The sequence below is a fragment of the Triturus cristatus genome, chromosome 11 (assembly GCF_964204655.1).
Source record: "Triturus cristatus chromosome 11, aTriCri1.1, whole genome shotgun sequence".
Taxonomy (NCBI): Eukaryota; Metazoa; Chordata; class Amphibia; order Caudata; family Salamandridae; genus Triturus; species Triturus cristatus.
Window position 1 is genome coordinate 547,042,592 of NC_140594.1, and position 19,618 is coordinate 547,062,209.

The following is a 19,618-nucleotide window of genomic DNA, read 5'->3' on the forward strand; positions in this document are numbered from 1 at the left end:
CTGGCCCAGCCCAGTCTCTTCTGGCCTCTGAGGGCCACAGAGGGCCCGCCCTTTGCCCGGGCTTAGCCCGACGAGGCCCGCGCGCGGTCCAGCGACGCGGGGGGCGGTGATCTTTTTAAAGCACCTTCTGGCGCGAAAATGCAGAGTGTCCGCCTCCACCACCGGAAGTAGCAGCACAGGAGCCTGGGTGCTGTAGTCCTGCGAGGAGAAGTGCTGCAGGCAGGGAGGGAAAGCGCAGCAGCCAAGACTCCCCCGGTCCCCCAAAAAGCACCACAGGTAGGGAGCACACAAACACGGGTTTTGTTTCAACAGCCAGCAGAGGAACCCACTCTGCCGAGGGCGGTGATCTTTTTAAAGCGCCTTCTGGCGCAAAAATGCAGAGTGTCCGCCTCCGCCACCGGAAGTAGCAGCACAGGAGCCTGGGTGCTGTAGTCCTGCGAGGAGAAGCGCTGCAGGCAGGGAGGGAAAGCGCAGCAGCCAAGACTCCCCCGGTCCCCCAAAAAGCGCCACAGGTAGGGAGCACACCAACACGGGTTTTGTTTCAACAGCCAGCAGAGGAACCCGCTCTGCCGAGGGCGGTGATCTTTTTAAAGCGCCTTCTGGCGCGAAAATGCAGAGTGTCCGCCTCCGCCACCGGAAGTAGCAGCACAGCAGCCTGGGTGCTGTAGTCCTGCGAGGAGAAGCGCTGCAGGCAGGGAGGGAAAGCGCAGCAGCCAAGACTCCCCCGGTCCCCCAAAAAGTCTAGGACTCAAAAGAAGCGTTCAAGGAGTTTATTTTGACTGTGACTATTGGGATGAGCATGTGAGGATCAGAACTCAGCTAATACTACCTTTAGTAAAAGATTGTTCTTTGTCCCACTGCAAAGAGGGATCATGACAAAGACGTTCTTTGGTGAATCCATAAGGATGAAATCATGCACTGACATTGACATCGATTCATCATAAATGCCAGGTGTAGATACAACGACATTATACAGCCTTTTTTCCTACACTGACCTCACAGAAAGTGATATCATATGACGTAGACTCTAAAGATATCCCAGGAAGTGATTCATGCATATTTGAACTTGACATCATAACAAGAAATGACTTCATATGAAACGTGAAAAGCATTCAGTAAGACTGTCTTCATTGTGGACGTTTTTCGTGGAGATTGGGTTTTCTGTTAGAGAGCACATTTGATGTATGACCAGGACGTGCTTTGCATGTGAGTCTAGTTAATATATTATTATGCTTCTAGTAAAATAATACACAAGAATTAGAAAAAAGACTGGAAGTGATCGAATACCTTCCTTTAGAATGGGAAATAAGACAGCCCCCGACATAACTATATCAGAATTTGGTGTAAATTTACAGTAAGACGGAAAGACAGGCCTACTCATGAACTTGCCAGCGTTTGGTACACGTATATTTAGAAAACAAAACAGTACATTGCTAATAAATAGAAATAAGAACATGAATAATACCCTTGCTAGTTTGGCTGGTTTAGAGGCAATTATATACCATGTTGATTACCCTTGCCGACTCTGAGGTCATTATGCACCATAAAATATTATTTCCTTATATCCAAATGTATTTAAAGAGCAGTTTGCGGGCGAGAAATATAGTGATCTACCGAATGTGTTTAGTGATCATGTTTCCAGCTTTTGATACCTACATTGAAAGCAAACAGTTTTGCAAAGGGAGTCAGAGATATCCAAGATGAATAAACTCTCCCATGTCTGAGCAAAAGACTAGTGGGGTCATTTAGAGTTTTTGCTGAGAGGGTGAACATTCCTAAAGAGGCATGACAGGGTTAGGTCCGTGAATATTTTAAAAACAAGCAATAAACAAATACGATACAACTTAAGTTTAAGATGTGAATGGTGTCCAGGTACTAAATAAAACGAAATAAGCATATTTAAATTAAAATGATAAGTTAATCGAAAATAATTATAAATTAAAATTGAAAAAGTACTGCACACAACAGTGCAATGGGAAGACGCATTCACTGATGGAGTTGGTGCTGACAACCGTTATTTTCTGGGTGAATCCTGTGGAATGAGCACTTTCTCAGAGCAATATTTCTTGCAAGAGCCTTGTGGCCCAAACCTTCTAGGGAGCCTCCTGTGAATTTTGGAGATTCCAAAAAATTCTGTTTGCCTGTGGCCACTGATTCTTTGTTAGATGTTATTATATGGCATACAGAAATCAAAGGCATCTCTCCACGCTCTACCTAGAACCTTTCTCACATGTGAAAATCCAAACGCCTCTACAGATCATACACATTTTCTCAGGCTTTTTACACTATGACTGCACACAAGAATATCTCTATTCAAATTAATGATGCAAAACTAAGTTTATTTTGAACATTGTTTTCAGTAAAACTGTACTGATCGTATTAAATGAAATTGACCATGGTTAAACTACTTCGAATCGCCCATGTCTGATACTGAGCATGTTATTATCCAGCTTTTCACTCTAAACCCGATAAAAGCCAGCCTGCATACAAATAAATTAGCAAGATATAAACATATAACTCGAGAGAATATCAAATAACTGCAGTTTAAATCATTTAATTCAATGCATCATATTTCAGTTCACGCTTAAAATACTGAATGGCGGAGATTAAATTAATTTATTTATATGGCTGGTTCTGAGGCATCAGATGGCTGGTTCTGAGGCAAAGCTGTCACTCTCATCAGGCAGGTGGCTTCCATTGGTGCTGGGTAGTTTTTTTTGCAAACGCTCACTGCTGGTTCAGATTAATAGTGCAGCTGTCAAAGCGGTTGTATAAATCTAGGTATGTATTCGAATTTTAAAAGCATGAACCAACCTAGAAGGCAATGGAGCACAATATGAGGTGGTGCGAGATAGAATTCTGGATCATTTCGTGTCAAATCTAAAGTGGAGCTTTCTTGGGAATCAGATTTTTGTTGTACTTGGACGATTGCTTTGTGGGATAAGTTGTGGTCCAGATCTTTAAAAATTTCCCGCTCTGCTTCTCTTACTCAATCCTTATTTTATTTGTATCACAGGCTCTACCTTTCTCCCCTTTCTTTCTCCCGCTTTTCTCCCTCCTCTGACTCTAAATGCTGGACCTGTGGCTCTTCTGATGCTGACCTTTTTCACATGTTTTTTCTGTGCCCAGTTGTTTCTACCTTCTGGGGGAAAGTGTGGTCATGCCTCTCTCGTATCTTCCCTCTCCCTTCCTCTTTCACAAACTCTTTTCTCTTTTTGGGTAGCCTCTCTGATTCCTTGAATCTCCCTGCTCATCTACACGGTCTCTTTGACCTGACACTTGCGCTTGCCTTCCAACACATTTCTTCAAACTGGAAATCTCTAGCCTCTATTTCCTTACAAGGCTGGTGGAATTCATTATGCCACTTTCACAGATTGGACGTCTCCTTTGCCTCCACTTGTAAACCTATTTGTAATGTTGATTTTTTCTGGTTGCCTCTTACCACTTATTTGGACTGCTTGGCCCTAAAGAAACCTATATGTCTCAATGCAGAAAATTTTAAACCTCCTTGAACGTCTAGAACTCTCTCTTCTTGCTTTCCAGTATGAGTTTTGTTTAATACTATTGCTTGTTTTATGATGGTAATTTTGCATCGCTGATTTATACGATTTGAATATATGTCGTAATTATTAGATAATGTATGGTCTATATTATGTTCTTTATGTCTTCCTTTCCCTTTCCCCCTCTTTTCCTCCCTTATCCTATCCCTCCCATTGCCTCCCTCAATGTTAAAATTCTCTTAAAATGCTTTGTAGGTTTTTAACAGTGATATTAGCAGTGTTAAGTTTTTCAATAGTTTCTGTATTATTGCAATGTATGCTGATATCTTTCTTTTGTTATCAGCTCTTTAATAAAAGCTTTCAAACATAAAAAAAAAGAATTCTGGATCATTTACTATTCATAAGTACTCATCTACACATCTTGAAGATACATATGGCCAGGTTTCTTAAAAGTGGATTTAAAAAATAACAAATCTACACTTACTTATGTATACATAACTTGATGATATAGTAATAGTCGATATTCTACACACAATACGGTTGCAGGTGGATGTTCTGTGTTTGATATTGTGGTATAACATCCTGTAGGCTGAAATTTGCCAATGCTCCATAACTACAAATGTATATCTAAAAGATCACAATCACCTACTGTGTGTTGCAATGGCTCCCTTAACTGTTTAATGAGCTTTTTTTTTACTATTTACCAAAGTACACACAACACAACGGAAAATCTTGTATATCTGCAGGTAAACTAATGCCCATATGTATGGGGTCGTAATGCAACACAGCATAGCAAGTCACCTTGCTGTGCTGCATTACAGGGAAAGGGCAGGAATGTGCTGTATTTATTGCGATATGGTGCATTCCTGTCCCTTCCCAGGTGCTGGAGCACAAGGTTCTACCTAGCGCCATGGTGTTGGGTGCCTGCATTGCATGCAGGATTGTTTTTGTGCAGGAAGGGACACCTTCCTGCGCAAAAACAAGCATAAGAGGAAGTAACAAGGAGAAATAAAGATACTTCTCCTATTTATGCCTCCCTTGAAAAGGCGTATCTTTTTTGCGCACTACCAGGTCTACGCCTTTTTTAAAAATCTGGGAATGTGTCAAAAACCATGGGAGTTGCGTGGGAACACACATGCAACGCCTATGGAATGCCTTCCCACGGCAGAGGTACACAACTCAGCACTTCACACTTTGTTGCGTTACTCCAGATTTATGAAGCCACTCAGGGCTACGCAAAGTGGCCTTGCATGGCTTCATAAATCTCATTTTCGAGTTATGTCATTCTTAGAACTCTTGCAAGAGTGACACAACTGTGGTCATAAATGTGGCCCTAAGATCAACTCATAGGAACCTCAACTCACAGCTACGTTCAGAATGCCCTATAGGGCAATCTGGCAGTTCCAGAAGGGATTGTCTAACAGGTCAGTATGTGGGCCAGTTTTTTGGCTGTTTGTGAGCCTGTAATTTGATCTGATGGGCTGATTTTTACAATTGATTTCCCTGATTTTACCACAAACATTTGCTGGAGGAAGGACAAATTGATGCAGTCTCCCATACCTTTGAAAAAAACCTACACAGCACACCTTTACAAGTTCAAACATGCCCGTTTTGCAAATGTGGGCACGTTTTTAGCCGTATCATTCACTAATGAGGGCACATTTATTTTGAGGGCCCAGGCCTATTTTCTGTCCCAGTCTGGCCCTGCTCCCAAAAATCAACACTTCTCCCACCACAAAGTTAATGTCACATTACAATTTGGCAAGACAGCAATGGCACAAACGTTTGTAGTATAACACTCAACACCCAGTACAACACAAATGGATGCAATGGGAATTACTAAAGTCAGGAGACTCGTCCAAACATATTTGAGGATTGAGCGTAATCCTACTCTCTATGCTAACTCTCTGGGCTCCCTGTGATGCCAGTGCTAGCATTATTCATATCTCAAGTTGCAAAATTCTCACAATGGAGCACTATGTGTCAGCTGTTGCTAACAAGAAAGCCCATAATGGGCCCTAAATTTCTTTGGGTCTAGAGTTTGTCAGTAGGGTTTGGGTGAACTCGGAAATATACAACAATCAACCCCCTACAAAATAATCAACATCATACATTCATAGATAATAAGTAATGTCCCACTGAAGAGCAGTTAATTTCTTTTATTATGAAATGATAAAAATATTTTTTGTATTTTTTTTTACATAAATATGCACATAATTTGTCACATACAATCAATTCAACATATACAATATTCTTTGTAATTCATATCAGACAAAAAGCCACCATCTAGTCAGGAGAAACCCATAATTTTGGTACATGTCTCCACAACAAACATCAACAAAAAAAAGGAGAAAAACATATAATAAAAACTTAACACAGTGACAAAGACTCACGATATTACCATTGACTCAAACAAAAAACACCATTACAAATAACACAACATATTTCAAATATACAATACACAATTAACACAATTGCGCCTTTTGATGCGAGTTTCGGAAATGCCATGTACCATCCTTCTTCAGGGCGCTGATTTCATATGATGTTAGTAATTCAGAAATACAAACTTCAATTTAATTTAAAATTGCCATTCTTTTACCAAGCTCCCATTGTTTTGTTGCTGTATTGTGGGAGATATCCGATGGTAAAAGAAAACGTATTAGAGGGAGAGTTGCTTTTTATCAGACCTTCTTTCAGAGCCAAGGATAAAAATCTTTCCTTTATGGGGTACGTGAGAAAATTCACTACGATTTTTCTTGGCTTCTGTTTTGCAGAATTCCTCTTATATGGATCCCGGTGAACTCGTTGGATATCATGAGCCAGATCTAACTCTGGAGAGTCCTTGAGGATTGTTTCTTTTAAAAGAGCGATCATGAAAGTTTTAATGTCTACTCCCTCCAAATCCACAGGAACATTTAGCAATTTTAAGTTGTTTTTTCTAGCATCGTTCTCAAGGCACTCTATATCTTCCTTTAATTCCCTGTTTTGGAAAGCTAATTTGTCCATTCCAATGAGGATGAGTGTAGTGTTTCCTTTAATTTTGGGAATTTCAGATTCTAAAACATCCGTTCTCTGGGAGATTTCTTCTAGTTTCTGAGCTAGTACCTCGCAGGATTCCCGCATTTCTGCTTGATTAGATTCTGAAATGGAGAATCTTTTCCCAATATCCTCCTTTAGGGCCAACGAAAATCTACTAATGACCCAATCGCAAGGCTGCCGGGGACTACCTCAGGGGGTGGTACAGATGGTGCAGGTATTAAAGATGTTGTATCTGCCTTCTCAGGTGCGGAGGGTAAACCCGACTCATTCTCCTGGACCTCCAGGGTCGAATACCTGTTTGAGATTTCCACAGAAGAATGGATAACCGTGCAGTGCTCAGTGGATGCTTCAGCTATTTCAGTTGTTACAGCCACACCTCCTACAACTTTATTCATTGATCCGGAAGGGGCAGGAGACTGCATACTATTCTTAGATGAGGGGGAGATTGGTAAAGAAGCTGGCTCTAGACTGTTAGATGCCAAAATATTGCTTTTGTTGGGACCCCTATTCGTTTGAGTAGATAATACCTTATAGAATGTCTTTAGAGAGGGTGTAATTCTCACTTTGGTGGAGAGAACTTTCTTCGCCCTCCCCCTCCCTTTTCCACTTACTGGAGAGGTATTCTCCGTAATTACTTTCCCCTTACCCTGCCTGGCAGTGGCCCTAACTTCCGCAACTAGAGGGGAGACACAAATAAATTTAGCAGAGTCAGTGCCTGATTCGGATTTGGCGGCCCTAGTGCGCAAAGTGTATCAGCAAATATTAGAATTTATGATGGCACTGGAAGGGACGCTGTAAGGAACACTGCTGTCACTGATCTCCATACAGTGCTGAGGTTCCGCCTGCTGCGCTATCCCTACTAAGCTCACCTGCACACCAAGAACCCCACTAAACACTGCCAGGGTAGACAAGGAAGTCTGTGGGTCTTCGGCAAAACAGAAGTCAAGGCTCTTACCTTTATTTTCACTGGCGACAACGGCATATTCAGGGGGAAAAGGGTACAACCTCCTACCTCGCTCCAGCTTCCTACCTCGCTTTCCCGCCTCCGCTCTCCAATCCTCAGGGAAACGTAGTCGCAGGTGCTGACTCTGCCCACGTAGACCCGGAGCTGCAGACCAGGGATCCACCACCTCCACTCCCACGCCACACACCCACGAACCACAGCAATGCTGGCTCTCGTGATGCCACGCCGCACCGGAGGGGGAGAGGGCCACACTCGGGCAGCAGCACTTTCAAGGTAGGGAGAAGGCAAAAAGGGTAAAATTCCAGGCTGGTGGGTAGACGGGGGAATCCGCCAGTATCACTTCATGGGATCAGCTAACGTGCTCTCCGGGCTGCGAGGGACCTGACAGACGCCAGAGGAGCTCGACCGCGACCGTTAGCTTCAGGACGCCATGTTCCATAAAGGAAAAAATTGTATCCTTGGCTCTGAAAGAAGGTCTGATAAAAAGCAACTCCCCCTCCAATCTGTTTTCTTTTACCATCAGATCGGATATCTTCCACATTACAGCAACAAAACAATGGGAGATTTGTAAAAGAATGGCAATTTTAAATTCATTGGGGGCTAAAACACAACTGAGATTTCCAGCATCTTTGCACATAATGTGGAACAACCATATGCATAATCTGCACCAAATTGAGGATGTTGATGCCCTTATTGATAAAATAAGAAAAGGGAGTGGGGTAGGCGGGGGGGAATATTCATTGTTATCCATTGTTATTCGTTGTTTAGCTTTGCTTCCAGGGAGGGACTGGTTTAATACGTAAGTAAAATTTTCTCTTTTGTCACGTCCATGGGATCTAGACCATAAGGGCTTATGCTCAGAAAAGAAGAGGGGTTCCCCAGGGGGAAGTGGGGGTTGAGGGGTCACGAGGGCAGGGAGGGAGAGGGGTGGGGGGAGCACGGGTGGGGATGCAGTGGGAGAAAATCAAAAAAAGTCCTCAATCTCAAACTTATTTCAAATTTTAACTTATTCTTAAAACGTCTGCGTAAAGTTTTGACATCAGGTGGATGTAGCAGCCCTAATGAGTAGCGAAATAAAATTTATCTCGTGGAATATCAATGGGTTGAGATGTCCCCAATCACCTGCTCAAGTCTGTCTCTTACAGGAAACACACTTGAACCATTCGGAATGCAGGGTCCTTTTTGCTAAATACCATTGGGTTGAACATTTTTGTTCCTCTGAACAGGCAGCGCATAATAAAGGGGTGGCTATTTTAATTAACTCAGGAGCTAGAGGCAATATTTAATCAGTATCAACTGATCAGACAGGGAGATGGATTACAGCGCAGTTGGAGAATAGATGGATCGAGTTAACTGTAGCCTCATTCTATGGCCCCAATGTTGACGATCCGGCGCACATCTGTAAAATGCAATCTAAATTAATAGAAAACACTTCTCCGATAATAACGGAAGGTGATTTCAACGTCCTTCTTGACCCTTTATGGGATAGATCAAATCAGAGCTATTATGTTGGAGCCCCACGTATACGTCGGGCAATGACTAATATGATCCATGACCTTGGGTTAGCCGATGTATGGAGGGCTAAGATGGGAGACAAATTGGGTTTTACCTTTTTCAGCTGAAGACATGGTCATTCATCTAGAATCGACCATGTTTTAGCTGACGGGTTGTGTTTAGAAAATCTGCCTGATATCTCCATCCTACCCAGCATCTTATCAGCTCATGCCCCTATCTCTTGTTCATATCTAGGGAGGAGGTATAGCTTTAGACCTAGATGAACGTTGAAAAGGGCAATTTTGTCGAATGTGGAAATAATTAGGATACTTAAAGCTTCTACATTAGACTATTTCTCCATTAATATAGGATCAACATCTTTAGACTATGTGGTCTGATTTGTTCTAAAAATAGGGAGGAGGCCCAAGAACTCCATAATATGGAAGGAGAGATAATTAAGCTGGAAGACGAAAGGACAAGATGCTCCCAGGTCCAACCTGAAAGACTGACACAAGTTCTCAGTGATCTCGATTGTCTTCGCCAGGAATATAGGGGCAAATTAGACCAAAAGGTAAAGGCCCAGTGGACAGCCCATAACATGCAAAATTATGAATATGGTGAAAAGGTGGGCGCTCTCCTAGCCTGGAAGGCAAGAGTGGATCGAGCTAAAAATAACATTAGTGAATTAATAATAGACGAGAGCGGTGCTACCTCCTGTAAATTATAGGAGATGCAAACGTGCCTCCTCTCCTTGTTTTCAGATCTGTATAGAGAGGAGATTACACCCAGTTCAGAAAACATCCAAAAATGGTTGCGGCATAAAGATCTACCTGAACTAATAGAGGGCAGCCGAAATACTCTTGATGCCCCTATAACAGAGAGTGAAATAAGACTATTTATAAATAACATCAAGAAAAATAAAGCTGCGGGGACTGATGCGCTCCCTGTGAGGTTTACAAACTCCTCCAGGAGGAGCTAGTTCCAAGACTGTGTGAATTATTTAATTATATTTATAGTCCGAAAGGTAAAGTTCCCAAGTCTTGGAAGGAGGCCACAATTGTACTTATTCTGAATCCAGGGAAAGATCCCCTTAAAGCTGATTCATATAGACCAATCTCCCTGCTAAATACTGATTACAAGATCTTTATGAGTGTTTTGGCAGGGAGATTGGTCAAGGTAGCACTGCAGTTGATTAATACGGATCAAAAGGGCTTCATCCCAGGGAGGTATATCCAGGAGCAGACGCTCCAACTAATTGGTAGCATTGACCTGGCAGTGGCCCGGTCGGAACCCTTGGCTGTGGCGGCATTCGATGCAGCCAAGGCTTTTGGCAGGGTCTGTTGGGTCTTCCTCTGGGAAGTACTAAAGATAATGGGATTTGGACCTATTTTTATACAGACTTTGATTAGTTGCTACCAGGGTGCCTCTGCAGTAATTCTGTTAAATGGTATGTTAACAGCAAGTTTTAGCACATCCAGGGGAACAAGGCAGGGTTTATATATAGAGCCTCTTGCTCAAGCATTAAGATTAGACAAACTAATCACCCCTTTTAGCTTTCATCGATATAGCAGCAAATTAGCTCTATATGCAGATGACTTGTTACAATACACTAACAACCCGGTGGAGGTATTGCCAAGAGTGGAAGCCCTTTTAGAGGAATTTGGTTCATATTCCGGGTACCTAGCTAACTCCTCCAAGACAGAGGTGATGTGCTGGAACATCAATAACTGGGTGGGCAGATTGAGCAAGGAATTTGGATATTTGGGGATCATTATAGTTAAAGATCTAGATGATATACCTTTGATCAATTTAAAGAAGGTGTCTAAGGAGGTAGACCACCTTTTTACAAGATGGAAAAACCTACCCCTGACTATTTATGGCAGGGTTAACTTAGTAAAGATGGTCATCCTACCTAAGTTGACATATTTGTTCAGTACTATTCCCTGGTTTTTTCCCAGCAAAGACATCAGCAAATACTTGGCACTTCACTTTGTGTGCATCTGCTTTTTCAAAAATACTTAAAAGTGAAATACATTATAGCTTATAGTTTGACTCATTATCAATGTCGGTACCCTAGTCCACCCTGCCTTTGGTAGATGCTACTATGCTCCCAGCTAGCATAAGCAAACGTGGGATTCTTCTAATTCATAGCGCATGAGGAAGGCATTATGTCAATAGCGCACATTTCACTTTACTGATAAGGATGCTGAACGCGCGTTATTTAAAAAGTCACCACAGTGCAGTGATTGCGAAGCTGGAGATTGAGCCACACACATTACAATGGACAGAGCGCTAGTTGGGATAATATACGCCTATAGAAATGCAGGTGACTTCCTGTTCATAGAGAACAAAACTATATCCCTGTTGACTTGTTGGCCTCATGTCAGTCATCAAAGAACTCTTGAAATTAGGAGTTTTGGGAAAACTTGCGTGTCATGGAAGAAATGCAACCTTTACAAAAACACATTTCAGTTCCTGATTATTCTCAAACCATGTTCCATTGTTGAAGAGCATGAGCTGAACAGGCATTAAGAAGTAGAGGCTTGACAATCATGCTCAATTTTTTTACCTCTCATTTGGAGGAAGCACTTAAAAATAAATAGGCCAAGCCTGTTGTCACATAACTCCATGTTTGCTTTGTCCAGTAGCTCATTTTTGGTATATGATGTTCTAGTGTCCATTTCACCAAAACTGGTGGCAAATGAAATAGGGATGTGGCCACACTGGAAACCAAATTGGTTACGGAACAGTCGTGCTACTCAGCCTACTTCGAAATCTGAAAGCAATCCATTTCTAAATCCTGCAGAAATCTTGAAAACAATGGCATTTTAGTTTTTTAAATACTGCAGGGGGAAACTATACCCTAACTGGTGTTGAGGAGTTGCACTGATGCAAGAGGCTCCCTGGAATAAAGCTGCCTTTGAGTCCCAGCTGTGACAAAGACTGTTAGTGAGCTTGATGCCCCACTCATGGCATGCCTGTCTAGTTTGGTCTGCCAAAGTTGAAGTCGTTAACCCCTTCTGTGCCCATGATGAGCTGGACTCGTCATGGAGCCCAGTCACGCTGAGCCCATGACGAGTCCAGCTCATCATGGCACCCACCCACGGGGGAAGCGCTGGCGCTCCCCCCGTGAGTGGTCGATCTTTTTTTTTTTTACTGGGAAGGCAGGGGAAGACCTTCCCCTGCCTACCCCCGCCCCCCGCGTCATCAATGACGTCAGCGCGCGAGCCGCTCTGACGTCATTGGAGGTTTCCCCTTTGCTCTCCGAGTCGCAGGAAGCCATTTGCTTCCTGCGCGTCGGAGAGTAAAGGTGAGTTTTGGGGCTGGGGAGGGGGGATTTTTGCATCGGTGGGTTTGTGTTAGCGTGGGGGCACTATGGAAGGCCCAGGCATGCCAGAGGCTCGGCTTCGTTCGTGTGTGCCTGTTGTTGCTTCCCTGTGAAATGGATTCAAATTTGAAAAATGCTTGTCTTTCTAGTTGCTTCCCTGTGAAATGGATCCAAAAATGCAGAGAAATGCCCTTCTTTTTAATTTTTCAAATCCAAAGTGCAGCAGCATGATTTTTGCATCGGTGGGTTTGGGTTAGGGTGGGGGCACTTTGGTATGCCAAGGCATGCCACGAGGCTCGGCTTCGTTCGTGTGTGCCTGTTGTTGCTTCCCTGTGAAATGGATCCAAATTTGAAAAACGCTCGTCTTTCTAGTTGCTTCCCTGTGAAATGGATCCAAAAATGCCGAGAAATGCCCTTCTTTTTAATTTTTCAAATCCAAAGTGCATCAGCATGTAGAGAAATAGAATTTCTTATATGAGAATTAAATACCTAACTAATAGCAAGACAGAGGGGTTGCAAAGTGGCCAGATTGGTTTTTTTGTACATCCAAATACACCAGCATCACTTTACAGAGTTTGCCAGTGAACTGCTACTTTCATTTTCTCGTCTTTCTTTGAAGAGCATTGTTGTTTCCAGGTTGGGAGAGTGTACCATTCCTGGAGGTACTGCAATACCTGGTTGATGGGTGGATTGGAAAACACAATGTGTACCATGGCTCTGTGTTTATGGATGTGGTCTTTTTATACCATACTGCTTACGTTTTGTAAGGATGTAAGCAATGGACAGTGAAACGGTTCCCTTCAGGGCCCTCTAGCCATGTCCATAACTTTTCAGGTGAAACCACTCGCTGATTTCTGAATAGTTAGTGAGAGATCGTTTAGGTAACCATGTTGTTTCTGCTTACATTTCACATGCTTTGCATTCCCTATGAGTGGTTGCTTTTTTTTTTTTTTTTTTAGGCAGCATATTACTCTTATCAAGTGCATAATTTGAATTGAGCCACATCCAAGTGTTTATAGCGGGCACAATTAGGTTATAGCTGAAGGCAGTGCGAGTTCCTCTCAGTGGGCAAGTATGGTGTTCAGGGGGGATGTGGCACTATGGCCAGAGCTGTGGAATTTGGAACTGGGGAACCGGGTTCCGCATTCATGACCAGTCCACCACACCACTGTACTGAGGGAGCACATTCCCATCCTAGACCGTAGAAGGCCCCACTAGACCTTAGAAGGCTTGATATCTTAGCACAAGCAGGTTACCCTAGTGGTGTCAATTGTGGGTTAACCTTGAAGGCCTGTCCACCACAAACCATACTGAAGTTCATCTCCAGTCTTGCGGGCAGGCCTACGAAGTAGCACACCCTAGAGCAACAGTGATCCAGTCGCTGTGACTGTCACTGAGGTCACATGAACCTTGAGCAGGTTAGGGCGATGCGAACGGTGTGACCTCACTGGGTACCTATTTCGGGTGGGTGTTTGCACTGTGCTGAGGGGATTACCACGTAATTATTCACGCAGCTCTCTGATGGATGTCACATGAGGTAAAATACTGCAATAAATGGCAGACACTCTGAAAACAAGAGCAAACGTTATGTTACATGAGGCAATGGTGGTAATTGTGCATGTATCAAAAGCAAACAAAATGCAAGAGGTAGCAAACAATACGTTACAAGAGGAAAAGTGACATGTGTGCAAGTTACAAAAGAGTACAAGTAGAGGTATAAAAGTGCAATAAATGGCAGACACTCAAAATACAGGAACACACTGGGAAGGCACCCGCGACAGGCAAGGGCCCAAAACGTAGTGATGCGACATCAACATTGTCTATCCAAAAAAATGTTTGGGCCCTTGCCTGTCGCGGGTACTTGGGCCTCCCACACAAGTGAGGCACCATTTTTACGGGGAGACCCAGGGGAACGCTGGGAGGTGGGAAATTTGAGTGAGCCCGGTGATGCCACAACTTTCCCACACAAAAATGTGTGAAAAAAGTGATTTTTTCAGCTAAAAATGAGGTTTGCAGGGGATTCTGTGTAAGGAAACGTTGGGGGATCCACACAAGCCATACCTCCCTGGAAGTCCCCAGGTGTCTAGTTTTCAGAAATGTATGGGTTTGGTAGGTTTCCCTAGATGGCCGCCGAGCACCGGGCCAAAAACCCAAGTGACCCCCCTTGCAAAACCAGGTGGTTTTGAGATAGGCAATTTTGATGTTACCTCACTACGTTTTGCGCCGTTTCCTGTCGCGGGCACAAGTGAGGTACCGTTTTTCTCGTAAAACTTTGGGGAACGCGGGGTGGGTGGAAATTTGTGGATCCACGCAGATTCCGGAACTTTCCACCACAGAAATGTGGGGAAAATGTGTTTTTTTGGACAATTTTTTAGGTTTGCAAGGGATTCTGGGTAACATACCCTGGTGGGAGGCAGTCAAGTCACCCCATCCTGGATTCCCCTGGGTGTCTAGTTTTCAAAAATGTATAGGTTTGCTAGGTTTCCCAAGGTGCCCGCAGAGCTAGGGTTCAAAAACTACAGCTAGTCATTTTGCCAAAAAAGTGTCATATTTCACTGCGAAATTGAGATGTGACCACGTTGCGTTTTGCGCCGTTTCCTGTCACGGGCACTAGGCCGACCCACACAAGGAGGTACCGTTTTTCTCGTAAGACTTTGGGGAACGCGGGGTGAGTAGAAATTTGTGGATCCACGCAGATTCCGGAACTTTCCACTACAGAAATATGGGGAAAATTTGTTTTTTTTGACAATTTTTTAGGTTTGCAAGGGATTCTGGGTAACAGACCCTGGTGGGAGGCAGTCAAGTCACCCCATCCTGGATTCCCCTGGGTGTCTAGTTTTCAAAAATGTATAGGTTGCTAGGTTTCCCAAGGTGCCTGCAGAGCTAGGGTTCAAAAACTACAGCTAGTCGTTTTCCCAAAGAAGGGTCATTTTTCACTGCGAAATTGAGGTGTGACCACGTTGCGTTTTGCGCCGTTTCCTGTCGCGGGAACTAGGCCGACCCACACAAGTGAGGTACCGTTTTTCTCGTAAGACTTTGGGAAACGCGGGGTGGGTGGAAATTTGTGGATCCACGCTGATTCCGGAACTTTCCACGACAGAAATGTGGGGAAAATGTGTTTTTTTGGACAATTTTTTAGGTTTGCAAGGGATTCTGGGTAACAGACCCTGGTGGGAGGCAGTCAAGTCACCCCATCCTGGATTCCCCTGGGTGTCTAGTTTTAAAAAATGTATAGGTTTGCTAGGTTTCCCAAGGTGCCCGCAGAACTAGGGTTAAAAAACTACAGCTAGACATTTTGCCAAAAAAGGGTCATTTTTCACTGCGAAATTGAGGTGTGATAACGTTGCGTTTTGCGCCGTTTCCTGTTGCGGGCACTAGGCCGACCCACACAAGTGAGGTACCGTTTTTCTCGTAAGACTTTGGGGAACGCGGGGTGGGTAGAAATTTGTGGATCCACGCAGATTCCGGAACTTTCCACGACAGAAATGTGGGGAAAATGTGTTTTTTTTGACAATTTTTTTAGGTTTGCAAGGGATTCTGGGTAACAGCCCCGGGTGGGAGGCAGTCAAGTCACGCCATCTTGGATTCCCCTGGGTGTCTAGTTTTCAAAAATGCATAGGTTTTCTAGGTTTCCCAAGGTGCCCGCAGAGCTTGGGTTCAAAAACTACAGCTAGTCATTTTGCAAAAAAAGGGTCATTTTTCACTGCGAAATTGAGGTGTGACCACGTTGCGTTTTGCGCCGTTTCCTGTCGCGGGCACTAGGCCGACCCACACAAGTGAGGTACCGTTTTTCTCGTAAGACTTTGGGGAACGCGGGGTGGGTGGAAATTTGTGGATCCACGCAGATTCCGGAACTTTCTACGACAGAAATGTGGGGAAAATGTGTTTTTTTGACAATTTGTTAGGTTTGCAAGGGATTCTGGGTAACAGACCCTGGTGGGAGGCAGTCAAGTCACCCCATCCTGGATTCCGCCGGGTGTCTAGTTTTCAAAAATGTAGAGGTTTGCTGGGTTTCCCAAGGTGCCCGCAGAGCTAGGGTTAAAAAACTAGAGCTAGGCACTTTGCCAAAAAAGGGTAAATTTTCACTGCGATATTGAGTTGTGACCACGTTTTTTTTTTTTTTTTTTTTTTTTTAAATATGTTTATTGGCATGAAAATCACTCAAATACAGTGCAATCAACTTCCCACGCTTGCCCGGAACATACCTACATACAAGTCCCTTTGCACCAGCATCCTTACTATGACTCCACAATATACTAAGTAATTCAGTGCCTCCCCAGCAAACCTTGTGGGGTAATCCGTGAAAGTCCACCATGCAGTGTCCATATGTAGGCAGCTCATATACCCGTAGGTCTCGGAGTCTCCACTCAGGAGATTCTGCCGTGCAATAGAATCAACTAAACTAAAGTAAAACAGCAACCCCACGTTACATCCCTCCCCCCACCAACCACCCTCCTCCCCCACCCCCCTCCAGCATGACTTAATGACAAAATACATGGTAAGGCACTCAAGTCTGTGATGCTACGCCTCCGACTTGCCCAACACAGTACCGCCAGCCACCCAAGCGTGCCACCGACCGACCCCTCAACGCTCCTCTAGGCGGATGCAGGGGAGGACGGGACCCGCCCTCCCTCCGTGTCAGACGCCCCCTCGCCTTCAGCGTCAGCAGCCTTCAATAGTTCCGCAAGCGCTCCCCAAGCTCGGTCCGACTCCATCGCCCTATCACTATGAGCACGGGTAGCCGACTGCATGCGAAGGGTCACTTCGCAATCTGCCCACCTAGTAAATTCTGCCCTCCACTTCTGCAATCGTGGTCCGCGTTGCAATTTCCAGTTAGCAGTGATTTCCCGCTTAGCTAACACCAACCCTAGGTCTATAAATTTGCTGGTTATTTTATACTTGGAGGTGTGGGGGAACCAGTGCAACAGGCACGGGCCCATACCAAGGTCAATCTCCCTGTCCGTGATATCACATAATAACATCCACACCCCCCTCCAGTATCCCCTGATCTGAGGGCATCCCCATAGCATGTGGCAGAGGTCAGCTCCCTCCGCCCGACAGCGAGGGCAGGGCGCCGTGAGAGTATGAAAGTAACTCTGAATCTTGGCTGGGGTAAGATAAGCCCGGTGCAGAATAAAGAATTGGATCTGCTGGAAACGAGCATTCCTAGAGCATTTCCAAGGGCGCTCGAGTAATTCAGCCCACACTCTATCAGGTATGTCCCTTTCAATATCCTCCTCCCAACACTGTTTTAACCTGTCCAGTGGGGCCAGCCTTTCAGTCGTCATCCGCCAGTATAAGCATGTGACCGCTTTGATAGTGCCAGCCGCCAACACCACATACTGACAAGACATCGACGTTTGCGTCTCCGATAACCCATTCTGCCACCGACGCTGAAGAGCCGAGATCAGGGACGAGTGAAGCAGGTAGTCCCCGCACGGTAGGCCATAGAGCTCCCGAATAGATTCATAAGGCAAGAGTACACCATCTTCAAACAGGTCCCCCACCGTCGTCAAACCCGCCTCGCTCCATCCCGATAGCGCTGACCAGTTGCCCCCATGTGGTAGCTGCTGGCACATCAATATGGGTATCTCCGGCGCATACGGACAGGCGATCCGCGCCCTCTGCCGACTCCTAGCCCAACACTGCCAAAAGGTCTGCACTTCAGCAGGCAATTCCCCTGCGCGGAGCGGCTGCTGTAGAATTATCTTTGCTAGGAGAGAGGCAGACACTCGCCCCCCCGCACCCTCGCCAATTCCCCTGAACTCTCGGGCCACCGCCTGGGTCAACCACTGCAGTTGCGCAGCTAAGTAATAAGTCTCTAGATCAGGGACCGCCAATCCGCCTTCCCCCCGCGGCCTCATCAGTTTATGCAAAGCTACCCGACGGCAGCCAGAATTCCATAGGAACCCCGAGATCAACTGCTGGAGTCGTTTAAACGTCGACGCCGGGACCCAGACCGGTAGTGTCCTGAAGTAATACAACAGCCTGGGGAGTGCCACCATCTTGAGAAGAGCCACCCGGCCCATCAGGGAGAGTGGTAGCGTCTGCGAGAAGTCCATATTACCTCGGAGACCGCGCACCGCCCTGCCAATATTACCCTCCACCAGGTCCGAGCGGTCATGGTAAATGCGCGTCCCCAAGTATGATATGCAGGTATACTCCCATCGGACCTCCTCTGTAAAGCTGGGACCTCCCGCCTTCCTGGAGGCCGGGAAGAGACACGACTTGGCCCAATTCACCTTCAGGCCTGCTAAGTCCTCGAGACACCCAAGCAACCTTTTGGCTCCCTCCAGATTCCCCCGCGTATTGCTCAAAAACAGGAGGAGGTCGTCCGCGTAGAGCGCGATATAGTGAGTATCATCACCCACCCGGAGACCCCCAAACCAGCTCCCCCTACGGGCCTGAGCCGCCAGCGGTTCTATGGCCATTGCGAACAGCAGGGGCGATAATGGTGAACCTACAAGCCCTATATATCCCTATATATCCCCACAACCAGTAATGTCCAGCGGATGCAACAGTATATTGCTTTCAAAGAGCTGTCATAATTAGAAGAAGTTACGGGTGAAAATGTTGACACAAAGGCTGTTTTTTTCAACTAATTTTCAATTTACCCTATATTTAACTGTTTGTTTCTATAAAAAAACCTTGATGGATCTACACAAATGACCCCTTGCTGAATTCAGAATTTTGTCTTCTTCTTGAAAATGTATAGATTTCCAGGATCCATTATTGCTTTTGTACCCATTTCTGCCATTAACTGGAAGGAGGTCAAAATCACAAAAAATAGCAAAAATAGGCTATGTCCCAGAAAAATGCCAAAACTGTGTAAAAAATGTTGGGTTTCTGACAAAAGTCTGGTATCCCCGAAAAGCTGGGAAAATGGTGATTTCAACCCCACAAACCCTTTTTGATAACATTTGCAGGGAAAAACCCAGATGCTTTCATTTGCAGCTCGTTTTTCAAATTTTTCTGAAAAAAAACAAAATTTTGCTGTATTTTGGCTCATTTCTGTGACCCCTTCAGGGGAATCCACAAACCCTGAGTACCTTTAGAATCCCCATGATGTTGGAAGAAAAGGACGCAAATTTGGCGTGGATACCTAATGTGGTCAAAAAGTTACAGGGGCCTAAGCGCGCACTACCCCAAATAGCCAAAAAAAGGCTTGGCACAGGAGGGGGAAAAGGCCTGGCAGCGAAGGGGTTAAGGAGATGTGACGGATCCAGTGGAGACTATGAGCAATGCTTCCCGGATCAAAAAGTGCCTTAATGGAACTGAGGATTCTGACCACAA